Here is an 18,518-nt window from a genome sequence, read left to right as displayed (position 1 = left end):
GTATAAGCATCTCTCCTCCTTCGTCCATGGGAACATCTCCCTATGAATGGTGTTTCTATTTAGGGCCATGCCTCCGGTCCTGCCAGGAAAAGGCGCTCCAGCCGAAGCCATAAACTAAGGCCCTGGAGGTCTCCCCGGGATAAAGCCAGATAAATGTGAAGCGGGCTCCGGCAGAAAGGACCGGCGCGGCGGTCACCTCCCCAGCCCCACACCTCCGTCTCTGCCCAGCCTCATGCTGCTGCTGGCTGCACAGGGGTGAGGACAGAGGCAGGCCTCAGGGGCTCCACACCCGGGCAGGGCCCATTCTCAGGGTCCCTGTGCCTTGTGTCCTGTGGCCACAGCACTGGGGTCAGGAAGGGCTGCCCCAGTGCCGCTAGGCTGATGATACGCTCTTCATATCTGCATTTATTTATATGCTCCCGGATGGAGGCAAGCAATGGACACTGACACACTCAAAGCCTTACTCAGACGTCGTTAGTTTATACCCACTCACGTGTTTGTGCGTGTGCATGTGTGACTTCGGTTCTTTGCAATTTTAGCCGCCGTGTGGCTCTGTGTGACCATCACACTGTCCCATCGAGAAGACCCTCGTGCTGCCCCACTGGAGCCACTGCACCCCCTCCCCACTCCAAACGCCTGGCACCCACTAACCTGTCCTCCAGCCCTACAATTCTCTCACTTCAAGAAGGCGACATGAACGGAATCAGACAGCACGTTAGCTTCGGAGACGGGCCTCTGTCACTCAGCCCAGTCTCCAAAGGGCCGTGCAAGTTGTTGTGTGTGTCAAGTTCACCCTTTTCATTGCTGAGTGGCGCTCCACGGCCTGGCTGGACCGCAGTAGGGTCAGCCACTCACCTGCTACAGGACATCTGGCTTGCCTCGAGTTTGGGCGATTATGAGTATAGCTGCAATTAACAGTTGTGTACACACTTTTTCAAAAAATTATTTTATCGAGGTCATATAGGTTTATAACATGGGGTAATTTCAGGTGTATATTATTATGTATCAGTTTCTGTATAGGCTGCATCGTGCGCACCACCAATAGTCTAGCTTCTATCCATCACCTACATACGTGCCCTTTACCCCTTTCACGCACCCCCCAGCCCTTCCACCTGGTGACCACTAATCTGTTCTCCTTATCAGTGTGTTTATCTTCCACATGTGAGTGAAATTATATGGTGTTTGTCTTTCTCTGTCTGACTTATTTTCCTTACCAAAGTACTCTCCGAGTCCATCCATGTTATTGCGAATGGCACTAATTTGTCTTTTTTTCTGGCTGAGTAGTACTCCATTGTATATATACACAGCATCTTCTTTGTTCGATCATCCATTGATGGGCACTTGGGTTGCTTCCACATCTTGGCTATTGTGAATAGTGCTGTGATGTACATACGGAGACATGAGTCTCTTTAAATGGTTGGTTTCAAGTATTTTTGGATAAATATCCAGTAGTAGGATAGCTGGGTCATATGGTATTTCTATTTTTAATTTTTTGTGAAATCTTCATATCAGTTGTGTACATGCTTTTGTGTGAACATAAGTCTTTGTCTCTGGGATAAATGGAGACGTTTAGTTTCGTTAAGAAACACCAAGTGGGCCAGCCCAGTGGCACAGCGGTAAAGTTTGCACATTCCACCTGGGCAGCCTGGGGTTCGCTGGTTCAGACCCCAGGTGCAGACCTACGCACGGCTTGTCAAGCCATGCTGTGGCAGGCATCCCACATATAAAGTAGAGGAAGATGGGCACGGATCTTAGCTCAGGACCAGTCTTCCTCAGCAAAAAGAGAAGGATTGGTGGCGGATGTCAGCTCAGGGCTAATCTTCCTCAGTACAAAGAGGAGGATTGGTGGCAGATGTTAGCTCAGTGCTAGTCTTCCTCAAAAAAAAAAAAAGAGAAAGAAACACCGAAACTCTTTTCAGAGCGGCTGCACTGTTTTCCATTCCCACCAGCCAGGTAGGAGGGACCCAGTATCTCGACAACTGTCAGGATTCGGTGTGGTCACTACCGTGTTGCAGCCACTCGAGAGTGTGTAGGGGTATTTCATTGTCGTATCTCTGGGGCATCTCACTGTCGCATCTCAGGGCGTCTCCCTGTCGTCTCTCAGGGCATGTCACTGTTGTGTCTCAGGGTGCCCACCTCAGTCACCTCGCTCTCCACTCCGTGTGGAACCAGCCTGGGCTCAGACCACTCAGTAGGATCTGCAGTGGGGTGTTCCTACCCTGTGCCCAGGCTGCAGCCCAGACAAGCAGTCAGAGCCCCTGGGGCCAGGACCAGGGAACCGCATGTGTTATAGCCCAGGTCCTCGCGTGCAGGCCGGGCTGAGAGCTGCCAGCAAGGTGGGCAGACACGCTCAGCCTGGCCTTAGAGACTGCGCCTGGCCAGGCTGGGAGAAGACCAGGTGAACTCCAAGTATGAAGATGACAATAGCAAACACACAAAGACGAAAATACCTGTATGAGTTTCCTAGAGCTTCCAGAACAAATTTCCACTCACCTGGAAGCTCAAAACAACAGGAATTGGCTCTCCCACAGTCTGGAGGCCAGAAGTCTGAAATAAAGGTGTGGGCAGGGCCGTGCTCCCTCTGACAGCTCCAGGGGACGATCCTCGCCTCTCCTGTCTTCTGGTGGCTCCAGGCGTTCCCCAGCTGTGACCCCCATCTCTTTCTCTCCATCTTCATATGGCCATCACCCTATAAATCTGACTGATGCCCCTCTCTGTACCTTATGAGGGCACATGTGATGGCATGTAGGGCCCAGCTGACAAGCCATGATAAATGCCTCCTTTCAGGACCCTTAACTTACTCACATCTTTTGCCCCATAAGTTCTGAGCATCAGGAGGTAGACATACCTTTGGGGGCCATGGTCCAGCTCACTCTAATACTCAAACTGGGGAGCATGAGCAGACCACTGTGACTACAAAGGAGTCCAGCTGGCTATTTTGCCAGGGGGCAGGACTGTGGAGCCTTGAACTCTAAGCTAAGGAACTGGGCTCCTTAGTCGGGGACGGGAAGACAGAAGGCCAGACCCAAGGCCCACCTGGGGGCAGGCGGGGGCTCCAGGAGGGCCTGGGGCTCCCCTTCACCAGGGACCAAGGTTGCACAGAGCCTCAGAGTTCGCCAGCGGGACGGAAGGCAACCGGAGTCTCCTGAGGCCTTTAAACCTGACCCCACTAGCCACTAGCACCATGAAGTAATATTCTTAATAAATCTTGTAACTTTATTTTGAATAATCCAATTACATGGCATTTGATTTTTATGTGCTAAATGTCAATTCATCAAACACAAACAGTGAGTGCCACAATTTCTGAAGCCCTGATTTGGATCTTTTATTTTGCGTAAACTGGAAACTCATAAAACGGAGACATCACCTCTGAGAGGCCCCGTCAGACTCCATCCCAAAGGGTTTGTTTCCGTCACCAAAGGACGTAAAAGACCCCACGGAGGACGGGCCCGTCGACAGGGATGACGGAGCCCATGCACGTCAGAGCAAGTCATTTCCTGACAATGAGAGGGCTTCAACCCTCTCCACCACGTTAGCTCCAATTATCTTCCTACCACGTGATGCCACAGGACGGGTCTTTGTAGCCACGGAGTTGCACATTTACAGAGAAGGGCAGGAAAAGCCACGCTCCCCTGCTCCTCGATTGACCGCACAGTGGAGTGGACACAACTTTATAAAGTGTGGGTTCCAGATGCTCCAGCTTTCTGGAAAACGCTCCACTTCCTGGTGAGAAAATGTGACAGTGAAGGGAACATCCCCGCACACCTTTGAATTTAACAAAAGGAGGAAGTCGTCAAATGCACACTGGCTGGGCCTTGGGAGAACGTGCGCCTTCCCGTCCCTGTTGTGCCCAGGTCCCCGTTTCTCAGACGGTGTCCTGAGGGAGCCAGAAGACGGAGCAGGCCCTTGGCAATCCGGGGAATTCATTCCAAGGAAATAGCCCCAAAGAGTCACAGGGTGATGAGTGGGGCGGTGCAGAGGCAGCACAGGCTGCAGGGGACAGTGGGAGCAGCCCCGGGGGTGATCAGGGCACAGCAGGTAGGGTCTGTCACCGCGCAGCCAATACGACGGAACCTCTAGGAAAACCAGAGCCAGCACAAGAAACGAGAGGAGAAGGAAGGGCTCGTGCGTGCCCGCACCGTGAAGGCAGCCGTGGGTACCGCACGAGGCTGCAGAGAAAGCAGGATCTGGGTCAAGTGGAAGAGGTGTGGGTGTTGTTTTTAAAACTAAAATTGTTGGAATAACCCTTTCTGGTTGTTGTTGGGTCCCGGGTGTTTGCGGCTGTTGTTCTGAGACAGCCTCAGGTACTCAAGACCCACACCCCCGCGGCCGCCTCCTTAATTACAGCACGGTCACCGGCTCCCAGGAGCCCTATCCAGAGATGGACCGAAGCTCGGCCCTAACTCGGGCAGACAGACCCCCTGGGATTTTTTCTTCCACGTTTCTCCGCTTTGCGCCCCCTTTTCCACAGGCAGAAAGAGAGAAACATCCTTCAGTCCGTCACAAATTCCAAACAGGTTGCACCCAGCTGGCCAGGGTGAATGCCAGCCGGGCGTCGGGGGCTTCTGTCTGGAAGGTGGTGACGGCCAGGGGGGCAGAGGGTGGGTTCCAGCAAGCCAGGGAGGACTTAGCTGCCTGTCTCTGCCGGGGACCACCCCAGGAAGGTCAAGTGGCCACCCATCTGGGGGTAATTACAAGGCCATCTGCCTGAGAGGGAAACTTAATGGGGTTCCCAGGAAATCTCTGCATGAAGAGCGCAACTTCAGAGAATAGGAGGAAAATTGCCCTTTTCCAACCGGTGACTTCACACTGCGATCCTTCAGGCCCAGACGGCTGCTGTCCTCAAACGGACATGGAGTGGCTTTTCAGGCTGCGTCCCCCTGGGCTGATTTCAAAGTGAGCTGCAGGACGGGGTCCTGGAGACCAGCACTGCCCTGACCCTCGGGAAAGCTGCGTCCCCAGCCCTCACCTGTCGGCGAGGCCTCCATGGTGGGAAAACACCCGGCTGCCCCCCGCCCACACTGGGGAGGGTGCCACAGGAGCCCGACCTCACCACCAGCTCTCTGCTGTCCACTCCCTTCTCCCCGATGCCCCACACCCAGCATGCGCGCTTTCTGGGAAGGCTCTGCACAAGCACGTGCACCTGCACTGTTGGAGGCGGGGGCGCCACAAGGACCTGGAACACAGCCTCCGGCCCACCAGGCCATGCCTTCTCAAACCGTGTGCCAGCGCTGACCAGCCACCAGGGAGCGAGCACCGCTCATGTTTCGAGTGCACAGTAACCCCTCAGAGGCTGTTGGGGGTGTTTTCTGATGCGGTTAGAGCACTTGGGGACAGGGCAGGGAGTGGTCAGAGCCCTGGGCTTCCAGGCCTGTGGACGGCCTTTATCCCTAAACTAGCCTCCAAGAGCTGGTCCCCCGCCTCCCTGGCTGTCTCCTGAGCATGAGGGGGGCTGCTGGCCTCGGGGCAGGGAGACCCAGAGGCCAGTGATCACAGGGGTGGGGGATCACCTGCTGCACCCAGCGGGGGACGAGCCATCTCATTTCCGAGGACAGTTGCCCCTGCCCCTCAGCTCTCAGGTCATGACCCTGACCCAGACAGACCCCACAGGGAGCATCGGGGAGCAGAGTGGCTCTCAGGGTTCTGTTCCTGGGGTCTGGCTGCTGTGACTCACGCCAATGCTGCACCATTCAGAAAACGGGGCTGACTCATCACAGCTCGAGGCCCCACCTGCTGGCTTCTCCCCGATGCCACCACCCAGACCCGTGTGGCCAGTGCTAGCTCAGTGCCCACTCCTCAGCCCCCACCCAGCCCCTGGCTTGCATCTCTTCCTCCTGCCCCCTCCCCACAGGGCTCAGCCCTCCCCTCCAGGTCCTGGCCTGCTCTCCTCCCCCATTCCCAAGGGGACAGCCCGCTTATTGATGAGGGTGAACTGGGAACCATCAGCCCCACTGCTCACTCAATGTCCGGGAGCCCCAGGACGTGGACTGGAACCCAGAGGGAGAGGCAGGGCAGGCCCAGGCAAATAACAGGATAAAACCACTCCTGGGAGGATGGCAGTCACCAGCGGGGCCCTGGGAGGTTCTCCTAGTTTCCATCACGTCCAGGTGAGAGCAAACTTCCCCCACGCCCCCCACAGCCTCCAAGGACCCTGGTCCCGGCCTCCAAGCCCCCCTCCCAGGCCCTGCCTCCCTCCAGGGCTCAGGGGTTCCTGGCCCACTCTCCAGGCCTCAGCATCCTGTCCCGAGGAAGCCAGAACCACCCGGCATTGACCCGTAGCGAGGATCCTTTAACAGTCAGCAGCCCCCTGTGTCCTTCAGCAGAGGCTCAGAGCAGAGAGCTGTGCTGACCACAGAGACCCCGCCCTCCACCTTGTCCAGGCATGTGGCGGGAGGGGCGCCAGGGGGTGTCCCTCTGCAGTCACAAGGCTCTTGCCTCAACGACGTGGACCTTTCTCCCACACACTCGCATAGGGCTGGTTTTCCTTTCCCTTCCTTCTCCTTGGTCTCTGCTGATTCTAAAACACACACAACATCGTGAGTGAGAAGTAACGGGCTCCCAGCTGGGCTGAGAGGGGTCCCCTTCCTCCCCACGGCCATCCTGCCAGCTGTGCCAACACTCGGGAGGCACTGAAGAGATGCTGACAGAGATGGAGAGAGACCAAGATAGGCGCTGTTTCCAGGACCAAAACAATGCTTAACACCGAGCGGCTGTGGGAAGAAAGGGGCTTTCGTGACTGGGGGCAGAGACCCTGCCTTCGCCACCTGCCTCTTTACGCTGAGAAGGGGTCATCCTTGACATCATCCCCCCAGGCCTCTGGACCCCACCACCACCAGCTCAAGCAATCCCACCCTTTGATTTCCAACTGAAACGCCAGCGCTCCCACCTCTGGTTGGGAGGAGGGGAGACCGGGGCAAGCCTGGTCTGTGGCCCCGCTGGCTGCTCCAGAGTGCAGGGGGTCCTTCACCAACAAGGAGCCGACTGACCCCCATGTGGGGCTCCCTGTCTCCCAGGTGCAGGGAAATACCCCTCTGTGGCCTGGTCTGGAGAGGGTCACTGATGACACACCCTCCCTGGGCAGGCTCAAGTCCACTGCCTCCCCCACACGCCCCTCTGAGGGTGGACACTGCCCTCCAGAGCCCAGGTTCCGGAGCAGCTGATGGATCAGCTACAGCATTCACTCCTTCATGCCTCCCTTCACCCATTTCTTGGAAGCCCCACCGGTAGGAGCTTTCGGTCCTTGTGTCCACACTTTCCAGGGTTTTGTCTCAGGGATCTGCAGACGTTTTAGGGTCAGCTGTGCTGACCATAATACCTCTTGGGCCTCTGGGACCTGTGGGGAGCCCTGGAGAGTGTCCACTCTTCCATTCCCCACAGGGGTGGGCCCGGAGGGCCTGAGACCCATTACAGCTGGCATTTGCCCCACTGTCCAAATACCGTCAACAACTCCCCAGACAAAGGGACTGTCCACTCCTGTCCAGGAAGGCATGTGGCCTTTCCAAACCCTCTAGCCATCTCCCAAGTCCTGTGGCCCAAAGCAGGCTCACGCTGCCCCACCAGACCCTGGACCTGACTTATGACAGAACCCTCACCCAGCCCGGCCACTATCCAGAGCCTACCTGCTGTGCAGGGCTCTCTCGGCCCCAAAACTTCACCCCCAGCCACGGAGGTGTCTACAGAGATCCCCCCTCTGCCTCCATCCGCTCCTCTCTCCTCGTTAGCTGCTGGCCCAGGTGAAGGGCCCCCACTTGGCCAGAGAGGCCAGTGTCCACTTCCAGCTGTGGGAGGGAGGCCTCTTGTCTGCAGAAATTGACATTGTAAATTGGCAGCCAGAGACTTCTCAGGAGCTCGCTGAGCTGTTTGTTCCAAGAAGAGGAAGTACCAGCTCTCTGGTGGGGCCTGAGGCTGAGGGAAGTATTACCCATAAAATGGTACAGCCGTGAAACGAGGAGAGGACGAGCCACAGTGGCAAGGGCCATCGGGGACTCTGACGTGATGAACCTGGGGACACGGCCGCACATCTTTCCCTTCCTCCTGCTGCCCTCGCTTCTCACCTGTTCCTGGAACCAGGGACAAGCATCATTTAGCAGGAAACTATTTCAATACCCAGAAATGTCCCTAAGATGGGAATAAAGGCAGAAGACACGTTTACAATCAGGAGCACTCATTGAACTTAAAAGTGGAGTCGATTAAACCAAGCCCGGAGCCGAAATGCTAAAAAGTGAAAGAAAATATAGCAGACCCGAAGGCCTATAATGTTGGGAAAAAACAGGAAAAAAAAGTGCACAAAATAAAAGAAAGGCAAGACCCTGGGATTTCTGGTTCCCTCGCTGGATTCCAGCCCACCACCAGCTTTTTCAGCAAAGAATGAAGCACATCAGGGGCCAGAGGCTGCCTGGGATGGGCCAGGAGCGACTTTCTGGTACACCCCCCACCTTTCTCTTAAGCTTTCTCGCTTCCTTTTGGTGAGGCCTGGGATGTCGGGGGAGGGGAGGGGAGCGAGGAGAAGAAAGCAGAAGGAGAGTGGAAACAGCTGGCAACCTCAAGCTCGTGCAGGGCCAGGAAATCATCAGACCCTGACATCGGCCCCCGGCTCTCAGAAAGAAAAGCCAAGAAACGAAGAGAGCAGAGGGAAAGAGGAGAAAGGGAGGGAATAATAATGAGGGAATATTTTTAAAAGGGAGAGTCTTGGGAACCTCAACTGTCATCTCTCATCAAATGAGTCTAATCAAGTAAACTTTGAAAATAAAGTCATAGTGAAGATTTGCAAGTCACAATTGCCTTAGGGTGGGGCCAGGAGAAAGCCTCGGACGAGGGCGAGTATTGGCTGTGACGAGTGAAGGTGCGGGCTGTGCTGCTGCAACAGAGACCCCAAACACAGCAGCAGAAGCAAGACAGAGATCTCTCCTTCAGACACAGGTCCGGGCGTCTGCTCCAGTGCACGTGGGACCCAGACTCCTTCCATGTTGTTGCTCTGCCATCCTTACAATGCAGTTTCCATCTCACAGCCCAAGACAGCTGCTCCAGCTCCTTCCTTCATGTCTAGTTTCCAGGCGGCTGGAAGGGGCAAAGGGAATTGGAGGTACAGTCTTTACCTTTACTGGCCCCTTCTGGAACTTGAACTCACCCCTTCCACTCACAGCCTGTGTGGCCTTGTCTGATTTCAAGGGAGGCTGGGAGGTGGAGTCATAATCTGCGGGGCCACATATCCAGAAAGGGAGGATGGACATGGGGTCCACTAGGAACCCCTGCCATACTTGTCCAAAGAAAGCTGTCCCCTGAGCCACTGTGCCCAGCGTATAGCCGTGCGGCAGCTGCTCACTGACACTCAAGCAAGCTGTGTTTGCCAAGAAGTAATTCAGTCCCTTCTCCCCTTGTTTAATTGACCAAACATTGACTGCCAGTCAACTTTTGCTCTTTGTGAGATGGTGTCAAGTCACAGAGATGATTGAATTCCACTAGAAGCAAAGAAACAACGTTCTAACTGATGGAAGCTTGTTGTCTGGGGAGTGGCCACTCTCAGGCAGACCCCCAGTCCCACGGTTCCCTATGGGGCCCCCAGTCCCCAGGATGCCCTTAGTGCCCAGAGACGCGGCGTGACTAGAGGCCCCGGATGCTGCAGTGCGATGCCGCTGGCGTGCAGCCCACTGGGACACTGTCTGCTCAAGCCCTCTGCCTAGGACGGCTCCTAATGATAGACAAGGACAGACTGGCTGCTGGGGAAGGGGGTCTCGGGGCACCCAAGTGACAGGAGCTGGAAAGAAATCAAGGCCACCGGTCCCCCCTCCCTCCCCCAAGCACAATGTTGCAGGATCTTATGGTTTTCTTTCACTCACAGGTTGAAGGATCAGTTTGAAAAATTGCAGCCAACTCAGCCTCACCATCAAATCACTGAAAGGCACCTCCCCTCTGAGAGGCTCCCTCCACGTGGCCCTGGGAGTCCGGTCACCGCCCTCCTGAGACAGGAGCCTTCACTGTGGCACATGGAATCTTCTGCAAATTCAGAGGAGGAGCCCACCCAGGGAACCTCAAGGAAGGGGGAAGAGGCCTGTCCCTCCGGTTACTGGACTCCATGGCTTCCTGGAGGCGGCGGCGGTGACGCCGGGAGCCCAGGGTGACCTTGGATGTCCCCAGGCTGCCGAAGGATTCTGAAACTGAGCAGCTTGGAGAGCGGGGCCCTGTTAAAACGAGCAGGCCCCGGAAGGGGTGCCCCCAGAAATGGTGCTGTGAGAAGGGGACACCTGGTCCTGATGGCCACCGAGAAGCCAGCCACAGGTAGAGGCAGGAGGCCAGCACTGCAGCTGGGCCCCCAGGTGGCTGTGCTCAGAGAAGACTGGCTGGGCACCCCCACTGCAGGAATCTCATTGTTTCTCCCCAAAACCAATTCCAATAGGTCCATCTCTCCAGCACAACCCCCGGCCCCCCAAATTAAGCCCACGCCTCTGTCTCATCTGAGCAGATTTACTGGCCATGTCTGCAGGGAAATGAATGAGGTGATGACAAATAACTCATCCTGGGCAGGGACAAAGTTCCGGAATCTTCCAAAAGTCAAGCAAAGTAGCCTGCAGCCCCAATCCTAGAGGTCCAGGGAGGCACCTACCTCATCTAAGGAGACCAGAGAACGACTGGCCAGCAGGAGGGGCAACAGCCGAAGGAAGGAGCAGTAAAGTAAGTTCCAGAAGGATGGGGATCCCAGCCCACCTGGCAGCAGAGGCATCAGAGAGAATGGGTGACTGCTGCTCGGAAAAGAGTGATGAAGGTGACGAGTGTCGCTGGCCGAGCACCTGCTGCGAGCTGGGCTTCCTGCATTCATTCCAAGAGCTCCCACAGCAGGAATGCTCCCTCACTGAAGGACAGCATAACAGGCACAGAACAATGGACAGGCCATGCCCAGAGCCAGGTGACACGCAGGACTCCTGTTAGCTGGAACAAGAAGCAGGAAAAGAAAAACAAGACAAATGTTCTAAAATGGTCAGCTCTTTTCTCCTACTTCGTCCACCTGAACTGTCTTTTTCTAAACTTCTAAACCAGCAGGTCTGCTTTCCCTCAACAGCCGAGCCCACCTCACATGGGGCATGAGCGCTGGGTGCAGCCATGTGGGTCCCAATGCCCTGCAATCATACCCTCATCTTTTTTTTTTGGTGAGGAAAATTGGCCCTGAGCTAATATCTATTCCCAAGCTTCCTCTTTTTTTCTTTTAGCTTGAAGAAGATTGTCGCTTAGCTAACATCTGTGCCACTCTTTCTCTATTTTGTATGTGGGACACCACCACAGCATGGCTTGGTGGGCAGTGTGTAGGTCCACACCCGGGATTCAAATCTGTAAACTCTGGGCCACCGAGGCAGAGCCCACAACCTTAACCGCTGTGCCACCAGGCCAGCCCAACTCCCTCATCTTAATTTCACCACTGTTAACCCCGCAGACCCACAGGAGGATTGATTAGCTTCTCCTCAGCCACACCTGCCCCTGGCTAATAATAAAGACCATGGGCATGGCACAAAGTGGGACGAAGACGCTGGATTCCCTCAGCAAGCTTGGCTCAGCCTGCCGTGGGAGGGAGACGCAAACACCAGCATGTGACAAACCTGGATAGAGGCTGAGCCAGGCTTGATGCCTGGACCAGGAGCTTGCAGAGGCTGGGACTGGGCTGGCATGGGGCTTCTCCACCTACAAATGGGGCCAAAAAGAGGCTGCTACCTGCAGAGGCCAGAGATAACCATGCAACCAGAACCTCAGCCATGGTGGCCATGGCATTGCATGGCCGAGGGAGGAAATCCCAGTCTGATGAAGTCAGACCTGGTTCTGAATTGTGGACCCATTGGAGGCAGCTACAAAAGTGCTCGTACAGAGGGGTGAGCGAGGAGGAGAGGGGGGAAAGAAAATAAAACAGAAAACACCTACTTAAGATGAACTTACAAACTCAACCTCCAAAACATTTCAGAAAAATCAAGGCCACAGAACCCAGCCAATAAGCTCAACCAGTGGAAGAAACGAAACCATAAAGCAATCAGAACAGACACTGTAACATGCCACACGCTTGAAATCTTCAGAGATTAGACAGCAAACCAAGAAGACTATCAATCAAGGACAGAAGAACACAGGGAAGAACCCATCAAAAGTGGTAGACATGAAAAATATGACCATGAAATTTTTTTAACACCTCAATGAGTGGAATAAATGCTACACAGAAGAGGAAATAATTAGTGAGTTGGAAGTTTGTAGAGGAGCCGACCAAGAAAACAATACAGAGATGTTAAAGAAAGGAAAATATGAAAGAAAAGTTAAATGGCATGGAAGCCAGACAGAGAAGATTTAGCACATGTGTATCGGAAGTTCCATTTGTAAAAAATAGAGGAAACTGCACTCAGGCACTGTGACTCTGTGGGGCATTCTGAGGGGATGGCTCCGAACTTTTCAGAATTGGAGACACGAGTACTCAGACAGACAGGATAAATAAACACAAACAAACAAAAATCTTAAAAGCTACTAGGGAGGAAGATTTCCTACAAAGGAGAAACAGTTGAGCTGCCAACAGACTTCTCATCAAGAACAACATATGCCAAAGACTTGAAGTGGTGTCTCCAAAATGCTGGAGAAACATTGCTGTCAGTCTGGAATTTTATACCCAGCTAACTACTCTTCGCAATGAGGACGAACTGAAGCCATTTCAGAAAAACAAAGACAAGACGTACTTATTTTTCACAGACACTCAGTAAAAGAACTACTTCAGGATGTGCGTCAGAACCCCAGAACAGCCCAGGGACTGGATGCCCCAGTACCATGGAAGGCGGTGTCAACTGGAGAGCTAAAATAGGGGAGTTGGTTGAAAGCGTGGAGGTCTCATTTTCCCATAAGAATCTGGAGTTTCAAGGCCAGCCCCATGGCCAAGTGGTTGAGTTCACGTGCTCTGCTTTGGCAGCCCGGGGTTTGCCAGTTCAGATCCTGGGTGTGGACCTACATATCGCTCATCAAGCCATGCTGCGACAACATCCCACACAGAAGAACTAGAATGACCTAAAACTAGGATCTGCGGCTATGTACTGGGGCTTTGGGGGGAAAAAAAGGAGAAAAATAAAGAGGAAGATTGGCAACAGATGTTGGCTCAGGGCCAATCTTCCTCAACAACAACAACAAAAAGCCTACTTTAAAAAATAGGAAAAAAATGAAGAATCTGGACTTGCATTATTTGAAAGATTAAAGCATTAACACTCTGGATCCAGGAGTATCAGGCACAGAGGAGGTCAGGAGTGAGGCACATGGCTGAAACAGGGGGCTTCAGTGAAAGCTTACATAGTGTGTGTGATGGCTAATTTTGTGTCAACTTGACTGGGCTAAGGGATGCCCAGACAGCTGGTAAAACATTATTTCTAAATGTGTCTGTGAGGGTGTTTCACATCTGAACTGGTAGACTGAGTAAAGAAGATGCCCTCACCAGTGTGGGTGGGCCTCATCCGATCCGTTGAGGGCCTGAATAGAACAAAAAGGTGGAGGAAGGGCCAACTCGAGCTCTCTCTGGAGCAGGGACATCCATCTCCTCCTCCTCAGACATCAGAACTCCTGGTTCTCGGGTTTTCAGACTCAGACCAGGATTACACCACCAGCTCCCTGACTCTCAGGCCTTCACGCTCGGACTGAATCATACCAACCGCGCTCCTGGGTCTCCAGCTTCCAGACGGCAGATCCTGGGGCTTCACGGTCTCCACAGCCGTGTGAGCCAATCCCTATATTAAATCTCCTCACATATATATCCTACTGGTTGCGTTTCTCTGGAGAACGCTGGCTGAATGCAGTGGACCACAGCTCTCCCATCTCCGTCCCTTCCAGCTTGGAGACTGGGGCCATCAACACTGGAGAAAGTAAATGGCTCCAGAAAAAATATCTCTAGATGGCCATTTTGGGAGGCTTGCTGGTTAAGGGGGGGGACTTCAGACCTCATCTCTGGATCAGGCCCTGTGGTTGGGGGCACGGAGCACTCTGATTGGCCCGACTCTGACCAGATGTCCATTTTAGGGGTACTCTCATAGCCAGGGAGCTCTGACCAGAAGCGTCGCCTGGGATTAGAGTCAGGAGGAAGGGCAAGGCAGGCACCAGAAGAAAAGGGGGAAGCAGGTAAAAAACAAGCATGGCCCACTAAGAGCGTTCTAGAAAGACCAGATCTCAAAGATTCAAGGCAAATAAAAATAATCATACGTTAGAAAGGGCCCTCCCAGGGGCAAACCCAGCTTGCTGTCTAATTACCTCACATACTTGGCAGTGAAGGAATTATAGCTTCTCCCCTGATTCTCTCAAGGTGAATGAGAGGTCGTACCAAGCGAGTTCCGTGGAGGCTGGCTTCACATGTGACCAGCAGCTTTGGCATCCATTTTTTCCCCTCAGACTAGTGATGTGCTTCTGTATCTTTCTGTGCATCAAACTATTGCACGAGGAGTTTTAAAAGACCTTTGGAACAACAGTTCCTATAAACACAACATAAAGTGGTCAACATTGTATCAGGCTGGATGTTCTTGCCTTCAGAGGAGGCAGGTCCTCGGGAAGTGTAAGTTTCCTCGGGGTATATTTAAGCACACTCTATCTGGGGCTAATTCACACCTCCTGAAGGCAGGACCCTGTGGCCTCCAGTCATCACCCGCCCCCAAGTGTTCCGTGAGCTCTCCCACCTGGCCAGATGGAAGGCACGCGTCTCCCTCCCCGGCCTGAGCTCCAGGAATTGTTCAGCTTACCACTCACCATTCTCCGCCCGCCTCATGGAGTTTCCCGCTGTGCGTGCGTAGATTCCGGCTCAGTGACCGCTCCAGGGGACCTGATGAGACATTTGGATCTCCTCTCTGCTGCTCTGCCGGCAGCATCCCCAGGGCCCAGCCTCCGCCTCCTCACTTCTGCAGACAGCCACGCGCTGTCCACTCTCCCCTCCCTGCGGTGGTAGGAACGCTGCCTCCAGGAAGAAAACCGAGTGGACTGGACACCTCGCTTCATCTGTTTCCTGTCTCTTAGGGATCGCAGTCCTGTGCAGCCTGTGGTCCTGATGTCCAAATCCAGTTGTTTCATATATTTTGTCCAGCTTTCTAGTTCTTTTGGCAAAAACAAAAGAGCGAGCACAAGTTCCACCCCAGCTACTCCTTCACGGGCGGCGGCAGAAACTCTGAAAACTGTTTTGGTTATTTTAAAACCACTTCACTTCCTTGAGACCCCTTAGAAAATTAACTTGAGAAGGTTCAACCAGACGATTAAACTGACTACAACAGATAGGTAACGAGCACCGGCCGGACCCTGGGGAGGCTGACTGGTTTGAGCAGGAGGCCCCGGGCCGGGGAAGAGGGCCCCACGTGTGGGCGTGGCCATGCAGGGGCAGAAGCCAGTGGTGTCCAGAGCCGGACAGATGAAGGACACGAATCAAAGTGACCTCTAATTCTAACAACCTGAGGTCTCGACCTTTTATCTGAACTTATTTACTCCCTCTTTCAAAAATACAGAAAGTAAAATGTAAGTAATCAATAATAAAAGTAAAATATGCAGAATTTGCAAGCGCATGACTCTATTCAAAGTGAGATGAGTTGGGATTCAACCAACGATATTCCTGGATAGGCCTCATTTCTGAGAAGAGTAACCTGGGTCTGCTGTCACCAAACAGCCACTACAGTGCTCTCTATTTCTAGGACTGAGTCAGTAGACCCTCGTAAAACCAACTTTCAGGAAAGTTCGATGAGCTATAAGGATGACCATGTCAGACATCTGCCTCCAGCCATGGCCCTTCCTGATGAGAAGTGCCCGGCCCGCGAGCCCTACCAGGTGGGCAGACCTTCGGCCGCCATGGTTTATAGTCCTTGACCCTGGGCCTTCTCCTCCAGTTGAGTTGGCTGGACTGGAGTGGACACCTGAGCGGAATAACAAGTCCACACACTGACCCACGACCTGTGGGGTGGGCTGCCAAGAAAAAATCCCTTTACTTAAAAAACAGGAACAATAAACATCAAATGAATAAGACGTTTCATAGTGAGAGCTGAAACTCAAAAGATACTTAGAGAGATGGGCCATGAGTTAGACCTGGGACCCTGTGGGGACAGGGGCACGAGAGGCTCTTACTTGCTGCAGTTACAAGTAAGGGAAAGTGATGAGATGGAAAAATGAGACGTAACATACCAGTGGGTACTGCATGGAGACAGCACAGACCCACGGAGGTGACGTCACCTTGTCGATGGCAGAGCCTGACTGCTGAGGTCCCCCGAAGTGCCCTGGGGCTGTGCCTCCTGCTAGAAACATCGGCTGTCGCAGCTCCTGCCTTGGATTTCCAGGAGTCTCTGCCACCTTTATTCCTCTATGTTACCTTTAAAATAAGCCCCCATCTCTTGAGCTAATTCGCATCCAAAGATACCTAACACAGAACAAAATGATCACTACCATTCGCAGGGACACTAAGACAGAACGTGAGTGGACTAGTAAAATATGAATTAATCGTTGCCCTAATTTGGCAAAGCAGAGAGCCAGGAGGGCTCTGGCAGAAGGCTCGAACCAGAGGCCAAAGAGCCGCATCTGATTCACAGACTTGATTTGTTCGATTTGAAAAGCCTGTTTTCAGTAAAAGTGAATAAATCCTGCTATCTTGCTTCTCTTGAAAAATCAGAAGATGCCATGAGACTGGGCTTGTGCTCCTTGTGACGACAGGCATCTGGAGCTGAGAGGCAGCGCCCTCCTTAGATGGGGTGGGGTCTGCACAGTTCACCCCCCTGCCCCACGGCCCCACTGCTCACACGGGAACTCCTATAGAGGCACCTGACTCAGGACCCTGAGGGAAGCCATTGCCCATTCCCCATCGGCTCTTTTGTTCTGGCAGCAAAATTCCTGAACTGAAAAAGACCTGAACTAGGAATCAGAGGCCTTGGGTCCTCCTACCAGCTGTGCCTCCAGCTGCCACGTGACCTCGGTAGTCACCTGCCTCTCCAGGCCAGGCTGAGCTGGACCTCTCCCTGGTTACTTAATGCCAGGGAGACAGACCCTGTGAAAATCTTGAACTTGATCCCAGCCCTGGGACCCTGGGAAACAGCCATGGTTAAAGAAATGTCCCCAGGCTTTGTGGTCCAGAAAGAGCTCCCTGCCAAGACCCCCTCCACCCTGTATGATTCGGGTAAGACTCACGGATGCCCCCTGGTTTACCCAGGACAAGGCCAGACTCGGACCCCAGACCCCCATTCTTTGCCTCACAAATGATTAGCTGAACTGTCAACTGCTCAACAGGAACAAACTTGGTTGAGCTCCTCCCACCCCCAGCAGGCCCCTGAACTTAGCCCTACCCTCAGCCGAGGCCAAGATGGGCCGGCCTCGGGCCACAGCACCCTCTGTTCTGCTGCCCTGTCACCCACTCTTCCACACACTTCCACCCCGCTCTTTCTAGCTGTTTACTCTTCTTTAAAAAGGACAAGACTTTTCTGCCTGATCTTTCAGATGCCTGCTGATCCCGCGGGGGCGCCGCCTCCCTGGCACCATGGTGCCCCCTCCATTGCAATGTCCTGTCCAGTAAAGTCTCTTCTTACCAAAGTCCGCATTTGTCTCCTATTTGACACCTGTCCCTTCTCCTGGGCCCCTTATCCAAGGGGACACAGAGCAACTTTGGGGCGTTTCCTCCCTGAAGACGCACTCCAACCCGAGTCAGGATGCCTGGCCTCTGGCCGCCCCCATGAGACACACCTCCTGGTCGCCCAGACATCCCACTTCTCCTGTGTGCGAGCATCTTCAGGAAGAAAGGAGCCTCCTGCCTTTCCTTGAGTGGGAACCGGAGACTTCACAGGGGGACTGAGCAGTCTGAGCTCCCGCTTGAGGACAAGTCCATTTCCACCACTGAGTTGCGACCTGCCCCTCTCCTTTGTGCATGGAGGTCAAACCAAGGCTTGTCCCCACGTGAACCCAACAGAAGAGTGCTCTAGAGCTGCCCTCCCCCGCCCCCCAGAGACCTGGGCCACCGGAAACACTGACTCACCCAGGACAGATGGGCCACCACACAGAGTCCATTTCATGATGTTTTATGAGTGTCCAGCTTCCAGCATCCTGTGCTGACAAGGCCACCCCCAGGAGCCAGCCAGAGCCTGTCCCAGGGTCAGTCCTCTCCCTTCCCCTAAAACCACACATGGCGGACCCACGAGGAAGGGGTGGAAACACACAGCAGTGAGAGCTGGGGAATCAGCCACGGAGGGCAAGCTGCCTGAAAATAGTAACCAGAACCAAGTCGGAGGTCCCCCGGGGAAACGCTCACTCTGAGCAAATGCGTAAATCCAGGGTGACGTGTCCTCCTCTGCAGATGGTGTGTGAGCAGCAACTAAAGGCCACCCCATGCCTGCCGTCTGTCCCTCCGCCTGGCCTGACTCTGCTGCTGTTCATGACAGGGCCACCTGGTCCTCGGGCACCTGGGCAGGTCCTCTGCTCTCTTTTCGTCCTCTCTGTAGCAAGATCATATCCCGAAATCTCCCCCGGGTCCTTCAGTCTCAGACTCCTGCTGAGACTGGAATGTCACTTTACGGTCCCATGGAGCT

General features: G+C 53.9%; 1 long non-coding RNA gene across 4 annotated transcripts; it reads right to left on the bottom strand.

The window, feature by feature from the left end:
• Positions 1-3,235: 3,235 nt before the first annotated feature.
• On the bottom strand, positions 3,236-18,168 carry LOC139040997 (uncharacterized). Of its 4 annotated transcripts, none has more exons than XR_011495425.1 (5): positions 17,969-18,168; positions 16,138-16,321; positions 14,728-15,068; positions 14,239-14,456; positions 3,236-10,923 (listed from the first exon to the last, which is right to left on the bottom strand). It is a non-coding gene; the product is annotated as an uncharacterized lncRNA (long non-coding RNA). The 4 variants fall into 4 exon arrangements; XR_011495426.1 differs by lacking the exon at positions 16,138-16,321 and having other exon boundaries at positions 3,236-3,723; positions 3,804-10,923; XR_011495424.1 differs by lacking the exon at positions 16,138-16,321 and having other exon boundaries at positions 3,236-9,057; positions 10,601-10,923.
• Between the last annotated feature and the right edge of the window lie 350 nt (positions 18,169-18,518).

The sequence above is a fragment of the Equus asinus genome, chromosome 18 (genome assembly GCF_041296235.1).
Source record: "Equus asinus isolate D_3611 breed Donkey chromosome 18, EquAss-T2T_v2, whole genome shotgun sequence".
Classification (NCBI taxonomy): Eukaryota; Metazoa; Chordata; class Mammalia; order Perissodactyla; family Equidae; genus Equus; species Equus asinus.
Note: the sequence above shows the minus strand (reverse complement) of the source record. Positions and strands in the feature narration are given on the sequence as shown.